The sequence below is a fragment of the Ambystoma mexicanum genome, chromosome 3p (assembly GCF_040938575.1).
Source record: "Ambystoma mexicanum isolate Mex_15411 chromosome 3p, UKY_AmexF1_1, whole genome shotgun sequence".
NCBI classification, from domain to species: domain Eukaryota; kingdom Metazoa; phylum Chordata; class Amphibia; order Caudata; family Ambystomatidae; genus Ambystoma; species Ambystoma mexicanum.
This window is the reverse complement of record NC_090925.1, coordinates 1,260,468,502-1,260,485,356: the sequence shown is the minus strand read 5'-3', so window position 1 is coordinate 1,260,485,356 and position 16,855 is coordinate 1,260,468,502. Positions and strand designations below refer to the sequence as shown.

General features: G+C 49.0%; 1 protein-coding gene across 1 annotated transcript in view; it reads left to right on the top strand.

The window, feature by feature from the left end:
- The window catches only part of RANGAP1 (Ran GTPase activating protein 1), a 1,265,070-nt gene that overhangs the window by 649,043 nt on the left and 599,172 nt on the right, over positions 1 to 16,855 (top strand). The window lies entirely within an intron of this gene.

The window sequence follows — 16,855 nt, the reverse complement described above, 5'->3', positions numbered from 1 at the left end:
CCCGGGATCCCATATTCTTTGCAGCATTGTGCCCAATGTGGGGGCGATGTCAGGTTAGTGCCAGAGAAGGGAGGTGGCGCTATATGGTTCTGTGCACTCTACCTTCCGAAACAACGCAGCCCAGGCCCATACTGTGCAGACCACTGGGTCAACCTCCCCAGCGCCTCCACTTTTCTTTTTGAATATCATGGAGCGTAGATGGATGGGGGCAGCAGAGTATTTCTCCACCTGTATGTGGGCATAGTTTGCTGTGTTCTGGAACATGTATTTTGCGAATTGTGCTTGTGCAGCATAGTAGTAGAGCTCAGAATCTGGGTCAGACAAGCCGCTGTGTTGTATTTTTCGCATAATTTAGGGCAGTTAATTATTGCCACCCCCCCACCCACCCCTCAGCAAAATTAGTGGCGAGCTTCTGTAACTTGTCAAAGAACGTTTTTCCGGGCCATATTGGGATGTTACTAAACAAATAAGTTTTGGTACTACGACCATCTTCTGCAGGGTAATGCAGCCATACATTGATATTGGGAGTTTGTGTCATAGTTTCAATTTAGTCTCGAGCCGTACTATATATGGTTGTTAATTGGTTGTGTACAGAGTGTGTCTGTCAGTGGCTACTATGACAGCCAGGTACCGGGCTAGCTTGGGGTCCACCCGAAATCCACTCTAGCATCTGATCGTACCATCCCCTGTGTCAGTGGGATGATTTCTGACTTGGCCTGGTTGATTTTGTACCCAGGCAAATTCTTGTACATCTCACATTACTGGGGCCAGGTTAATTTCAGGGACTCCAATGTATAAAAAGGTATCATCTGCGTAAAGCGAGATGAACTGGGGTGGGGGCCATGAATCCGGACACCCGACATGAGTGTGTCGTAGGAACGCCGCCGTACACTCTATAGTGAGGGCGAAGATGAGTGGCATAGAGGACATTCCTGGCGTGTGCCTCTGTGAAGTGAGAACCCAAGTGATAGTGTAATTTGTTCTTATTCTAGCTCTGCAGTCTTTGTACAGTAAACAAATAAAACCCAAGAACCTAGGACCGAACCCCAGTCGCCCCAGCGTAGCATGCATATACTTCCAGGAAACCGAATCAAATGCTTTTTCAGCATCTGGCGAAATCACCATCACCTTTGCCTTGGGGTCCAGCTGGGATATAATGGCAAACAATCTATGTACATTTAGGGAAGTGGATCTCGCGGGATGAAGCCCGACTGATCGGGGTGTTCCGGTTCATTCGTGTGTGGTAACAATCTGTTCGCAATGGCTTTAGCAAATATTTTGGTGTCCTTGTTTATTATAGCTACGGGGCGGTAGGATGTGGGTTTGTGCTGGGTTTTGTGTGGCTTGAGCAGGACTGTGAGAATTGCTTCTCTCATGGATATGGGTAGTGTGTCAACTGATGAGGCCTCTTCCCATACCTCCACTAGTCTAGGGGCTAGTTCTGCCGATAACATTTATATAAGTCTACCGGGAGGCCGTCAGGTCCTGGGGCTTTCCATGCTACCAGGTCCTTTATTGCCTGTCCAATTTCCTCTAATGTAAGGGGGAGTTCCAAGAGTTCGCTGTCTTCTTGTTCTCGTGTGGGAAGCGGGGATGAGTCCAAGTGTACTGCTCTAGCTCGCCTACAGACACCGGGTCTAAGTTTGCGTATACTGCTGCGTAGAAGTCTAAAAAGACATTGTTGATCTTTTTGGCATTCGTATAAACTGCCCCGTCTGTACTCACAATACTTGAAATTGGTCTAAAACTGTGTTCTGCCTTAATTAGATTTGCCATGGTCCTGATAGCCTTATTCCTCTCACCGCAACGCCTGGCCCTCATTGGGCGTGTGATGTTGAACATTTCTCGGTCAGCAAGGTCTCTGTACTTCTCCAGCTGCTCTTGTAAAGGCTTGAGAGTCTCAGCCCCAGTTGTCTGTGAGTGTGCGTTTTCAAGGCAGCGTAGGGTGTGTTCCGTGTGGTTTATTTCCTTTCTGATAACCCGTAACATGCCAAGTGACCATGATAATAGGTGCCCTCGTAACCATGCCTTGAAAGATTCCCATACGGTAGCCACCGACCCCACTGAGACCATGTTACGGTCAAAGTATTCTGTGATGTCCACCCTCAAGGGTTCAATATTGGCCTTGTCGCACAGCAAGGACGAGGACCCTGTTCAGCGTTGGCCATAACCAGTTTCAGCGGGACCGGTGAATGGTCTGACGGTTTTTGTGGGAGGATGGTACACTCCTTCACCTGGGGGATGTTTTCTGGGGAGCATAGCCAGTAGTCAATGCATGAGCTGGAATTATGCACCGGGGAGTGGAAAGTGTACTTCTCCAGGCCGTGATGCATTTCTCTCCAAGCATCCATGAGAGGCAATATGCACATACCCTGAAGTATTGTCAATGCAGCTTTGGTGTGTGCCCTGGGGCTTCTGGATGTTCTGTCTCTCTGTGGGTTAAAGATGGTGTTAAGATCTCCCCCCAATATGACATGGTGGTAAAGGTCAGGGATGTCTGTATTTGGCCCATATGTATTAACCAGTATTACCTCTTGATTCCGCAGTAAGCCCCATACAATTACATAGCATCCCCCCAAATCCACCACAGATCTAGTGAGCTGGAACCCCGTATGTTGATGTATAAGGGTCAACACCCCTCCCCGGGCTGTGTGGTGTACTCTACCCACACGCAAAGGGCCCCACTCCCAGGCAAATATCTCAACTACCCCCTGTGTGGCATGCGTCTCCTGAAGCATCAGGATATCAATCTTATTTCTCTTGGCATAAGCCCAAATTTTCTGTGCTTTAACAGGATTGGCAAGCCCTCTAATGTTCCAGATGAGGAGCTTCACCGTATGGTTCAGTCAGGCGCTGCCATTCAATGAATGTAGAAGCATTGTGGTCCCTTCTGTTAAACGCTCTGTTCTGTAACCTTCCCAACTGTCCGTATTTTCATTTAACCACCTGAACCCCCATACCCCCTTCCCTTCCTGCCTTCACCATCCCCCCAACTGGACGGTGTATCCCCATACCACAACTTCCTTGTCTGAAACAGTGGGTGTCTCTGTTTGGCCACAACAGGTACATCAAAACCTTCCACCTTTAGGAGCCGCATCGTGTGACTCAAGTGGAATGCGAGACCCTTGTGTTGTATTGGCCTTATGGGCCAATACGAATTTGCACTCTGATCGTGTGCCGGTTAGAAGCAAATGCCAGCCGCTGCTCGGTGGCGCTTGAATGTTCTGTTCAATATATGTCATGGCCTCCTCCGGGGTGTCAAAGAAATAAGCGCTGCCAGCGTTTTCTAAGCAGAGCTTAGCTGGGAGCATCATGGCGTAGGCTATCTTCCTTTCTCTGAGCACCTTCTTGACATGATTATATGTGCATCGGGCTGCCTGCACTCCATTTCAGAAGTCAGGTTAGATGTGGATTCTAGTTGAATATTAAGACAAAGTGCCATTTTCTCGTGACAAGCGGAGTATCTGGTCACGGTTGCAGTAATTTAGTAGGTGAGCTACGATGGTGCACGGAGAGGCACCCAGTTTAGGCGGTGGGTCAGAGATCTGTGGGCCCTCTAAACGAGGAACTGCTGTGAGAATTGCACGCCCGGGAACACTCTGCGGATTGCCTCTTCCAGGAACACCTCCATCGGGACATTTATGGGTCTCTCGGCCATGGCCGCCACCCAGATGTTGAGCGTGACCTGGATTCTAGGTCTTCGCATTTGACCCGCACCGCTTCTAGACTCTTCTTAATGTCTTCAATGTCGTTGCCGTGTGTGACTGTACCCTCCACTGCACTCACCTTAGTCTCTGCCTCCGTGACTCTGGCATTCACCTTCTGCAAGTCGGCTCTGATGGAGACGACGTTACTGCCAATGTCACCAAGTTTGCTGTTTACTGCAGAAAAGCCCGCCTGTATGGTAGGGAGAATTCTCTGTTAAGGCTAATTTCCCAAACCTAGTGAGTCCCCCAGCAGCTTTGCTGGATTTTTGGGGTTTATTTTTTTCTCCTGCAAAGAGTGAGACTCTTTTTCTCCCACTCTTAGACATGATTTGAGATATCCTTTGACTTTGTAATGTGTTTTACGGGCTATGGGGTCTTTTACTGCATAGGGTTTCATGTGGTTTTTGGTAAGTGTGTTACACAGCACCCTCAGTGCAGTAACACAGGGGTGTCATAGTGACCCCCAAACATAGACTCCATATCCTGGGACTGACTACTGTCTCCCAGGGCATGTAAAGTCACCATTGACTTTTCTAGTCTTAAATTGGGAACAGAACCAGTACAAACCATCATATTGTGGAAGTACTGGTAGGGGGTAATTAGATTGCCCCTGGGTCTGTTTTTCGAGGGGGCACTGTGCAGTCCCCCCTCGTCGGGTTTCTGGCTGGTGGCAGTGGTTACGACGCAAAATATTCCACCAGAATATTTCATATGGGATTTTCCCATTCATTTTAAACGCACCACTTTTTGGTGCAATGTTAAAGATACCGCCAGGTTATTTATTTAATATTTATTCCCCGGTTGGGTCTTTTTGCCAGAACTCGGTTTTAAAATGGCGTTTGTGTTCGCCTCTGTAACTACAACCCAAGACGAGCCCTTTGTTCCACCTTTTGACATGCTTCTACACAGAAGCCTCCAAAAGTGGTGCCACTCTGTCTGGGTCTACAGGATGTGTGGGAGGGGGGTTTAGGCATCCTGGACTGAGTTGCCTCTGCAACTCAAGTCGCACTCTTGTGTGATTGGCCCAGTGGTGAGCCGCCTGGCTCACCACTTAGCATGTTTGAGTGACAGCTAGGACTGATGAATGGGGGTTTTCTGCATAAAAGCAGGGCTTTGGGGACTGGAACTTCAGAAGTCACCACAGGACCAAAGAATCCAAAGAGGGAGAAGCTGAGCCGACCTGCAACGACGACACCACCAGTGGAGCCCTGCTGAACCGCCTCACCACTTTTCCCGATGACAGAGGAGATCTTCATTCCGAGGAGTCTCCTTCCTTTGACTGGTAGGGATAACCCGTTTGGCCGCCTTTTCGCCTTCCTGGATCATCTCGTGGCCGCCTTGCCTGCGCCAAGCACCCCGGCAACCGGGATATCACGATTTACCACTACCGCGAATAAAAGGGTAGTACCTTTTAACCGGGGAACTCTGCGGCTGGTTTCTTCCCTGGCAGTGCAACAACCTTCAGCTTTCCTCCACGTGGAGATCTTCTCTTCCTCTGGGGGACGCCGTAACGTGCACCCGCTGCCAGGAACAACTGCCCCCGCTGTAGGATCCTCTCCATCTTAAAGGTACTGTTCCCGCCTAGCCTCCCTTGCAACGGTCTGTACGGGGTGACTATTAAATCCTCGACTTACTACCTGGGCTGACCCTAGGCTGGCAAACTGAACTTTTCTAAGCTGAACTAATTCCTTTGGCAACTCCCTGCAAGACTTTTTCAAACCTCTTAAACTGTGTGATCTTGGGCACATTGGTGCTCTGCTATCTCTAAGAGGGAGCCTGGCCTCTGAACGTTTTGCTCACAAGTAGACTTTGACTTTCCTGCCTTGTTGGGTGCCTCTGAAGTATTAGTGGTGTGTGCATTTCTAATTTCTGCCTTTTCCCTCCCTTTTTTGGGTTTACTGCCAACACCTGTAGTCCTAAGCCTTTTGCAGTGGTCCCTAAGGGAACTGCACAGGTTTCTGCCTAACACTGTAGTTCCACCATACGAGTCCATGTTCATTTCTGTGTGGACTTGGCTGGCTGTTGAGGTGGACTGTTGGGTCCCCTCAATTTCATCCATAGCCTTCACACTTGTGTAGGCATCCATGGGGCCCTTTTTGTTTCCCTTTGCACCACGTGTCATGTCCTCCCCAGGTAGATGGCTCACCTTTATGGTTGCATATAAGGCGTGCCTGATTGCTGCTGCTGCTCTTCCTGACAGTTTCCAGGGTGCGTTGGATGGGGACAATATGTTGATCTCACTTTGCTTCCTGCTGGGAGTTTTGATACTGTGGAGATAGTCCCCCTCTGTCATGCAGTAATGGCAGTACCTTGATGTGGTAAATAGTCCTGCGCAATTGCTGTTTTGCTCTGCTGAAGCCTGTGCCTTTGGTCCCGCAGTCCATGTATTGCTGTTAGTGCCGATGTTCGCTGAGTGTTCCTGGCGTCCCTGTGCAAGCACCTCATGTCGTTCCTGTCCTCCTAGTCTAGGTGTCCATGTGTTGTGGGGCCATCCCCTTACAGTGACTAGCTGTTCTCTGTGCATTTATGAGGCGGGTACCACCTTGCTGGTGTAGCTGTCCCCCAAACGCCTGTTGAGTGCAGCTTTTTCTTTAATGGCTTGGGGCTGGGTCGATGCGCAATCCGGTGACTGCCACGCACCACCAGCCACCCCCCAGCAGCACTGTCTCGATCCCTGTGTGGTACCTGCCTCCTAGTTGTGTGGGAGGCGAGTCTTTTCAGGCTTTGGTTTTCCCCATGCTGCGTTGGTCCGTGCCTCACACAGGCGGACAATGGCTTTGTTTTTTTAAGTGTCCCTCCTCAATTTCCTTCTCTGTCCGCGTATTAACACTGCAGGGGCTTCCACTCTTACTTCGGAGGCGGCCCCCGTGCATCTGCCTCAACTCTGGGAATGTGTTCGGCCGTTCCTGATGTCTCGCTGAGCGCCCGATAGTACCTAACGAGGGTATCGCCGCCACGTACCTTGTGTGGAGGGAGCTTCAGGCGCTTCCCTGCTCTTCGCCAGACGCCTCGTATCCCAGCCTGCAGCCGCTCGTTTCTTGGGTCAGAGGTGAGCTTTTATTTGGCCAGCAGTTTCTGACTTCATGGGATGGGATCATTGCGCGCCTTAAATAATTTCGCATTACATTTGTCTTCGTATTACGAGCCACGGTTTTGGCGCGTGGACCGCACAGCACCCTCACGAGCATACCAGTCGACCAGCAGCAGTTATGGGTGTTGCTCAACACGGTTATACATCTGTTAGGCAGAAACCTATGCAGTTCCCTTAGGGACCACTGCACAAGATTTAAGACTACAGGTGTTGGCAGTAAACCCACTTGGTAGCAGTCTGTACCACCCAGATTTACCTGGTAGCTGTGGCTGAGTAGTCAGACTTCCCTCAAGAAGAGTTAGGCAGTATGCAAAGTATACACAATAGGCACTCAGATACAACAATACAAGCAAATGCTGACCAGAGCTTTGGTATCAAAGTATATAATTATTTATTTAAAAACACACTGTTTGAAACACTCCAGCACTCTTGTTGTAAAATATTCTAAACACAGTTACTATTATAATATATACACCCCTTTTTCCTCATCAGATAAGTCACAGTAAAACACCACTTATTTTCATACAGAGGTGAGCGCTTAACTAGATTGCACTCCAATAAATTTGTGAGAAAGGGGGGGGAGACAGAATATGGAAAGGTACACCACTCTAAGATTCAGGAACACTATTAGCAAGGCAGAAGAGCAAAAGTCACTGGTGAGCCAAAGTCCAAAGGCTGGGCCCACTCTTAGAGAGAGCAGAGCACAAATGCGCCCAAGATCACACAGTTACACTAGGCTTAAAGTCTTGCAGAGGGTTCAAAAAGAGTTTAGAGAGGCTTAGGAAAGTTTAGCCAGGGTGTCCCAGGCTAACCCAGGTTTAAAAGCCAGGGGCTAAATCTACCCCGTACAGTCGGTAGCAAGGGAAGCCAGGCGGGACACGGTACCTTAAGTGGGAAGGATCCTCCAGCGGTGGCAGTTGTTCCTGGTAGTGGGTGCAAGTTGCGTCGTCGTCCAGGTGAAGAGAAGATCTCGACTTGGAGTAAAAAAGGAAGTCGTTGCACTACCAGGGAAGAAACCAGCCGCGGAGTTTTCCGGTTAAAGGTGGTACCTTTGTTTCGCGGTCGTGGTAAAACGTGGTATCCCGGTTGCCGGGGTGCTTGGCACGGGCAAGGCGCCACGAGGTACGTCGGGAAATCGAAAAGACGGTGAAACTGGTTATCCCCACCAGTCAAAGGAAGAAGACTCTCCGGCGGGAGATCTCCTCTGTCGTTGGGAAAAGTGGTGAGACGGTCCGGCAGGGCTCCACCGGTGGTGGAGTCGTGGCAGGTCGGCTCAGCTTCTCCCTCGTCGGATTCTTAGGTCCTGTGGCGGCTTCTGAAGTTCCAGTCCCCAAAGCCCTGCTTTTATGCAGCAAACCCCCATTCACTCAGCCTAGCTGTCACTCGAACATGCTGCCTTGGCAACTCAGTCCAGGGTGCCTAAATTACCCTCCACCCCTCCTAAGTACCCCAGACAGAGTGGCACCACTTTTTTCAGGGCATCTGTGGAGAAGCCCGCCAAAAAGTGGAACAAAGGGCTCGACTTGGGTTGGAGTCACAGGAGAGAACACAAACACCATTTTAGAATCAAGTTTTGGCAAAAAATACCAACCGGAGAATTAATATTAATTAAATAAACCGGCGGTATGTTCGAGGCTACCGTAAATAATTAAATATAGTAGCCTAAAACAATGGGAAATCCCATAGGAAAATATTTGCGGTTGAATATAAAAAGTAGTATCCACTGCCACCAGCCAAAACTCGATCAGGGGGGGACAGAGACGTGCCCCCTCGACTAACAGACCCCGGGTCAATTGAATTGCCCCAGCCAGTGCGTCCACAATATGATGGTTGGTACTGGTTCTGTTCATAATTTAAGACTAGTAAAGTCAATGGTGACTTTACATGCCCTGGGAGACAGTAGTCAGTCCCAGGGTATGGAGTCTATACTGGGGGGTCACTATGACACCCCTGTGTCACTGCACTGAGGGTGCTGTGTAACACACATCACAAAAACACATGAAGCCCTATGGAGTAAAAGACCCCATAGCCCATTAAACACATCTAGATTCAAAAAAACACACTCAAATCATGCCCAAGAGTGAGGGTAAAAGAGTCTCACTCTTGGCAGGAGAAAAAAATAAACCCCAAAAATCCAGCAAAGCTGCTGGGGGACTCACTAGGTTAGGAAATTCAGCCTAAACAGAGAATTCTCCCTAACAACATCAAACCTCCCCCGCTGATGGCCACACTTCGTATGGATTGGGTCCTCCAATGTATTCCATGTAATGTCCACAGCTGTGCCCGTGGGGAATTTTTCGGCAGAGGGCATCCGGTGGCAATGGTGTCGGGTCAGTGCCCCTCAAAGGCCGCCGTCACAGGATGTCATAAATAGGACGCATGGTGCCCGTAGCCTAAGCTTTTTGTTTTTTCCGCAGACGTGTTAACTTTGTGAGACTCTGCGCACCTCGTGTGTTCATCATTACGATGTCTCTCTTTGACCCCTCCGACTCCGCGGTCTGGCTTCAAGACCTGACGGGACTGCAAGTCGAAAATGTTGCTCACCGACCCTCACCGCATTTGTTTATGGTGCCTGGGCGAGTCGCACGACACAGATGACTGCTCGAAATGACAGTCGCTGACTGCCAGGGCCTTGCAGGAGCAGAAGTAGGGGCTCTAAGCCTGTTAAGTCCCGGACTTACAAGTCCAAGGGGGTTTCCACCGATGACTCGAGGGGCGACTCTAGGTGTCGGAAGGAGTCCCGGGGATCTCGGTCCCGGCACTCTAGGAATTGCCATCTCCGGTCGCCTTCACCGTCGTCCTCGGAGGTTGGTGCCTCGAGGAAGGTTTACGTGCCTTACGAAGTCCTCGACTCAATCCATGTTAGCAATATTTCAATCACAGGACACAGGTCCGGTCGCGCCTTCTGACGAAGCCGGCAGAATCAGTCTCGTACCGTGGCTCGCACGCCTTCGGGCTCTGGTCCACAACGCGACTTGCATCAGGAGCCTTCGAGGTCCCGTACGGACAAGGATTCGAAGAGTTGAAAGAAACGTGTCTCTAGGGCTCGGGGCCAGCGTCAACTCGTTTGGTGCCGTGTCCGTCTGATTCGGCGCTCTTGACGTCGAAGCCTTAGGCGCTATCGGCGCCTTTGGGGATTTTTTTCTCAAAATGTGGCCTTGGGAGTACCTGGATATCGTGGATCCTCCAAGGAAGGCAACGTTTAAGTCTGTGGGGCCGGTTTTGGCTTCCAGGCCCTCTTCTGTCCCCAGACCTGGGTTTCAACACCCTCTGGATGACATTTATGAAGAGGAAGAAAGGTCTGAGGTTGAGGAATCTGGTGACCTTGATGATGCTCCACTTTTTTCTGGAAGCAAACAAAGAGGTTTTCCTGTGTAAACAAAGTTGAACAAATAGTTTATAAACTGCCAGCATTTACTAGACTGGTTGCTATAGTGAATAAATCACATGATTTAGTAAAGGTATGATACCTGTCATGCTGTCGTAGTGCAGTATGTGCTTATTGGCACAAGTGCAACAAGATGAACAAATCTAGAACACATTCAAAACGATGTTTTATTATATCAATGATGCACAAAAAATGATAGGATCCAGGGAGAAATGACAAGTAAAACAGAAAACTGCTTGGCAGCTGCTTGGCAGTCCCAGAATTCTCTTCCGGTAGTTAATAAGTCTTTGACCAAGAAATACCCCCCTTCTGTCAGCGACCCCGGCCATTTATCTACTCACCCCACTCCCATTAGTTTGGTGGTTCTGGCGGCTAGGGCCAACTCGAGGCAGGCGGTGTACCCTACCATCCCTCCGGATTCGAACGACGAGTGCTTCGACGGTTGGGCCCGGAAGGTATTTTCTGCTGGGAGCACGGCCCTCAAATAGGCCAACTCCACGTGTGCCTTGGCAAGGTTTTCACACACTCTGTGAAATTGTGTTTCTTTGGCGGCAGAGCATATTCCCAAGAGGGAAGAAAGGGATGGATTCCTTGCTCTCGTGCAGGACGGCAAGGATGCCATGTGTGAATTCCTTCAGTCAGGTTTGGATAAGGCCGCCAGTGTTAGCCAATCCATGGCTGCGAGCACCGTTATACGCAGATTTGCATGGTTTCAGAAGTCTGTTTGCTCCGGATGTGCAGGCCCGTCTTCTAAACATGCCCTTTGATGGCGCACATTTGTTTGGCGGCAAGGCTGATGAGAGCCTTGAGAGGTGGCAGACCTCAAAAGCTGCGGCGAAATCTTTTAGCGCCGTGGTGCGTCACCCTCTGCCTTTTCGTCCTAGTGGACAGCTGTGGAGGGGAGGTTCCTTTTGTTACTACTCCTTTGGTAGTGTCATGCTGAGAACCTGGTGTCTGCAGAAGCTGCTGAACCCCCGACAATCCACCCAAAATGTGGCACTCTGAGCTGACATAAATATAACTGCTCAGTTTACCTCACTTTCAGGGGAAAGGGGGAAGGGACAAAGAAACAAACACCAGGCTGGAAGCTATCAACTCGCTGGTTCTTCACCTGTAGTTAAAACATAAACATGCAATATACCTCATTACTCATGGGTTACTATACTAACCTTAAACTCTAAATCCTTTACCAAAATAGTTTAAAAACCATACCTGGTACTTCTCTTCAGAATGCCCAGAGAAGTGATAAGCAGACAAGACTTCCTTACTTGTGGACCAGAATCTTATAGATCATTCAGCCTTCTCAGTAGGTCCATGAATGTAATTTAACTTTGTAGTTAGTCTGCGCAACCCTAAGATTTCTTGAACAAGGTCTTCAAATAAGTTTTAGGAAGTTCTTTTAAGTTCTTGTATTTGTTTTTAATATTTTCTTTGTAGAGTGTCTTTTTCTCAGGAACGAATTTAACTTGCGATGGAATCTTCACGTGGAAAGCCAGCACACGCGCTAAAATCCAAAACCGCGAAAAAAAAAAATCACACGCGCTTTTCTCCAAATCGCGGGAAATACGCACACGCGCTAAAGTCCAAGACGCGATAAAAAATTACACGCGCTTTCCTCCTAGTCGTGGGAAATACGCACTCACGCTGACAATTCAATTCGAGGGTAAAACGCACTTGTGCTAAAGTCCAAGACGCGATAAAAATTACACGCGCTTTCCTCCAAATCGCAGGAAATACGCACTCGCAATGACAATTCAATTCGCGGGTAAAATGCACTCGCGCTAAAGTCCAAGACGCGATAAAAATTACACGCGCTAAAGTCCAACTCACGAATAAATACGCACACGCGCAAATAACCAAATCGCGAGAAAAAACACACATGCTTATTTTATCACGCAGAAAAAACCCTCGCGTAAACGAATAGTAAACGCGAGCCCAAGGTTCACGCTCGCGCTTCACTCTCACGCGCAAAGACACACGCGCGGGCTCAAAGTAACGGGAAAAAAACTAACGCGCTAGTTTGAATTGACAGGTAGCGATAAAAACAAACGTACGCGCTTCAATCTTTTTAGATACAGATTTGCGATTTCAATCCTTTAGATAAATATAACCTTTTTACAAAGTTCAACAAAACTGGAAGGTCACTTATCTTGTGAATAAGACTTAAAAAACTTCTTGTCTCAGAAAAAATGGAAGTTTCTGACTCCTGTCCTGTGTCTCCACCAAACTCCGAACACGACTCCTGTTATACTTTCAGATCTTCCGCTCAACTGCTAGAAACTTGTCACCCTTGACAAAGTTAAGCAGGAGCAACAAGGCACACGACTTCTCAGCTGGGCAAGGACGATGAAAGGCAGTTTAAAATGTTCATTGTCCTCCCTATAAACAATCCCCAGCCAATCAGAATTTAGACTGAGAACCTCCATCTTGGCTTGGGGCATTTTCCATAGACTGCAATGAAGGTTAAGGGCAAAATTGGCTGTTTAAAAATATAACCCATAATAACTTCCTAAAACCTTTCTATACTAAATATGTCTCCCCTGACCCAATGTAAATGAGTATATGATACTGTATGTAAAGAATATGTCACTCCAACCTGACAGTACCTGACATGTAGAACAAGAGGGGCCGCCAGTCAAAGGGGCCAGCGAAAAGTACCTGGTGATGGTCGGGGAACTCGTGGTGCCAAAGCTGCTCAGGCAGCTGCCTCTTTGCCTTTAGGCACTGCTGCAGCCGCTTCCAAACAGTCATGAGATCATGTCCCATGGTTCGCCGGTTGGGGGCAGACTGTCTCAGCATCTCGAAGAATGGCAGGCCATTACTTCATATACGTGGGTTCTGGATACCATTGCCCACGGCTACTTCTTTGTGACCTCACGACAATCCACCGGGGAAACTCTTTGAAGCTTCCAGATCCACTCCTTGCGCAGGAGATCTTGAGCCTGCTGGAGAAAGGTGCTATTGAACTGGTGCCTGTAGCGGAGAGGAACAAGGGATGGTATTCCCCTTATTTTATTATCCCAAATAAAGATGGGGGATTGAGACCCATCATGGACTTGCGTTGATTGAACAATTCTCAGGAAGGACACGTTCAAGATGGTTACTTTTTCTCAAGTCCTCTATGCCCTTCAACTTCAGGATTGGTTGGTGTCTCTGGACCTCAAGGATGCTTACTTTCGTGTGCCGATTCATCCCGCGCACAGGAAGTACCTGAGGTTTGCGGCTGGCGACTCGCACTTTCAGTTTTGGGTTCTGTCGTTCGGACTGACCTCCGCCCGAGGGTCTTCACCAAGCTAATGGTGGTGGTGGCAGCGTATCTCAGGCGAGGGGAGATTCATATCTACCCCTAGCTGGACGACTGGCTGATGCGGGCGCGCTCTCCCGAGCTGACGTTGGATCATCTCGGTGTCACCTGCCGCACCCTCCACAGGCGATGGCTCATCATATTGTGCAGATGGTGGACACGTTTCAACATGCCCAGAGTCTCCGGGCTTTCGAATTCTTAAGGTTGCTCGGCCTCATGGCTTCCTTCATGTTTCTGGTGCCAGAGGCCCGGCTGCAGATGAGATCCCTGCAGTGGGCTCTCAAGATGCAGTGGTCACAGTTCTGCGTCAAGATCCCATTCAGATACCACTCTTGGTCTCCCAGGATCTTCTGTGGTGGGCCAAAGATGGGCACCCGATGAAGGGGGAACAGTTTTGGCAACCGTGACCGGAGGTGACAGTAGTGACAGATGCTTCCCTTACAGGATGGGGCACTCATGCCAACGACTTGACCGCCAGCCGTCGTTGGTCTCCATCGGAGTCCTGACTTCACATCAGTATGTTAGAGCTGAGGGCTGTCAGGCTAGCCCTGAAGGCATTTCTGCCCTCTGTACGTACGGGGTAAGAGTGTCCTGATCATGACGGACAACACAGTGGTCATGCATTATATCAATAGAAAGGGGGTGGGGGGGTAGGGTCTCTTCCATTGTGCAGAGAGGCAATGCAGCTGTGGTTCTGGGGATCCGGCAGGAAATTTCGATCTTGGCAGTTCATCGGTCTGGAGACGAAAATGCGGCGGCGGATGCTCTGAGCAGGCAGAGTACGATCTTCCACGAGATGGAGTTGGCTCAGGAAGTCCTTCAGGAGACCTTCTCCCCTTTGGCGAACCCCGCAAGTGGATCTCTTTGCCACCAGTGTCACCCAGAAGTGCATGAGATTCTGCTCAAGGGAATTTCCTCCAAGACGAGCCTTAGGAGATGTGGTTTCCTCCAGTTCCAGTCATTCCTGAAGTGTTGGGGAGGTTACGGAGGTTTGGTTCCTACATGATCCTCATTGCTCTGGATTGGGCCAGGAGAGCGTGGTACCCGGACCTTCTAGAAATGTCCATCTGTCCTCCACGCCGTCTTCCCTCCTGAGAGGATCTGCTCGCTCACGCTGGGGGAGGGGTCAGGTTCTCCATCCAGAGGTCAAGACTCTCAACCTTCACGCTTGGTATCTGAAAGCTTGAGGTATAAGGATTGGGACCTCCCGGATGACGTAATGGAGGTGTTGCTTACGGCCAGGCGGTCTGCAACAAAATCCCTGTAACGTTGGCGTAAGTTCTGCGACAGGTGCAGAGATCACAATGTTGATCCTTTTCAGTGCTCCATTCCTATGGTTTTTGTCTTTCTTACTTTCTTTGGCCCACAGGGTCCTTCAAGTGGGTACCATTAAAGGATACCTGGAAGCGCTCTCTATCTTTAAGCGCTCGTCTGAAGAATGTTCTTACTTTAACATTCCTTTTCATTTTTCAGTTTCTTAAAGGACTGACTAATGTATTCCCGCCATCCCCTTTCCAGGTGCCGGTTTGGGATTTGAATTTGGTTTTGAAAGTTCTCATGAGTGCTCCGTTTGAACCTTTGCACTCTTGTCCTTTGAGATTACTGTCCTTCAAGACTGTGTTCTTGGTTGCGGTTACTTTCGCTCGCAGTGAGTGAATTGCAGGCACTTTCATCTAAGCCACCCTTTACTGTGTTTCACAAGGACAGGGTTGTACTGCGAGTACGTCCCTCCTTTCTACCTAAGGTAGTTTCTGAATACCATTTGAGTCAAAAGGTGGTTCTTCCGTCTTTCTACCCTCCACCTCATCCTGGTAAGCAAGAGGAGCGACTCCATCGATCGGATCCTAGGAGAGCTCTGAGCTTTTAAATTTCTACGATGTGCAGGGTCAGAGTGGATGATCAACTCTTTGTAGGATATGCTGGACACCGATTGGGCCAGGATGTTTCCAAACAGACCTTATTTAGGTGGATTATCCTTGCCATTACGGAGTGTTAACGATTGGCGGGTAAGGACCCTCCTGAAGGGTTTAGAGCTCATTCCACTAGGGGCGTGGCTACTTCCACCGCCCTCGAGCGGGGTGTTCCTATTAGGAATGTTTGTGATGCTGCTACATGGGCTTCCATTCACACCTTTGTAAAACATTATTCCCTGGATACAATCCATGGTCAGGATATGGCCTTTGGGATGGTGGTTTTTTATTCCGCAATCTAATCTAAATTCATTTCCCTCCTCCATTTACTGGTACTGCTTTGGGAGTCTGTCGAAGATGTGGAATACGTTGGAGGACACAATCCATTCGAAGAACAAGTTTCTTATCAACTGGTAACGTTCTTTCGACTGGATGTTCCTCCAACGTATTCCACATCGCCCTCCCAGCCTGCCCCTCAGGAGAATTTCCTATGTGATTGCAGCTTCCGTTTCCACAGAGTTAAGTGCAGTCAAGCAGGCATGAGACTGGTGCCACACGTTCTGAGAGAAAAAACTTTAACTGAGGCTGCAGGTGCCGTGCGTCCTATTTATAACATCCTATGACGTCAACCTCGACGGAGGCCTTCGAGGGACATTGACCTGACGCCATCGACGCAGGATGCCCTCTGCCGAAAAAGTTTCTGAAGTGCACAGGTGTGGACATTACATGTGAAAGTTGTGGAATACGTTGGAGGAACATCCAGTCGAAAGAACGTTACCAGTTGGTAAGTAACTTGTTCTTCTCTTCATTCGTATTCTGTGCTTCTGGTCTTCAGAGGTTGTCATTCCACAGGATGTTGCTAAAAGCATTTATTAAATGCGGAGCTCGGCACCTAACCGGCCATTTTTGTCTGCCCACATAACGCCCCAACTAGATTTGATTTTAAACCAAAATGCAAAAACACAACGATATGATTTTTTTTTTTCTAGCCAAAATGCACAACACAGCTAGATATGATTTTTCTTTAGCCAAAATGCAAAAACACAGATAGATATGAAATTAGAGTTAGATGCAGATGCTAGCAGTGGGTGTGAAACGCAATGCAATCAAGAGTGTAAACCTAGGAGACAAGTGGAGATGGAAGAGGAGTCAAGTGAGGGTAGGACTGAGTCCAAAAGGAGGGAACTAACCCATAGTTAAGGAGGTATGAATTTCATGGTAGTCAGGTTTTGCTGAGTTGTGAGGTAGAAGCATCATAGTAGCTCATGAACAGGGGTGCAAGAAAATCCCAAGCAGTGTACTGGTAGCGGACAGGAAGCAGACAGGTGCCTTCATCGTGGGCCTTAGTTGCTGGTGCCGGCTCCCGCTTCCTGTGGTCCCTGATTGGGCAAAAATTCAGTCTGTGCCCATTCACAAGGGGCCAGGCTACAGTCACAACGAAGAGCCACCAGATGG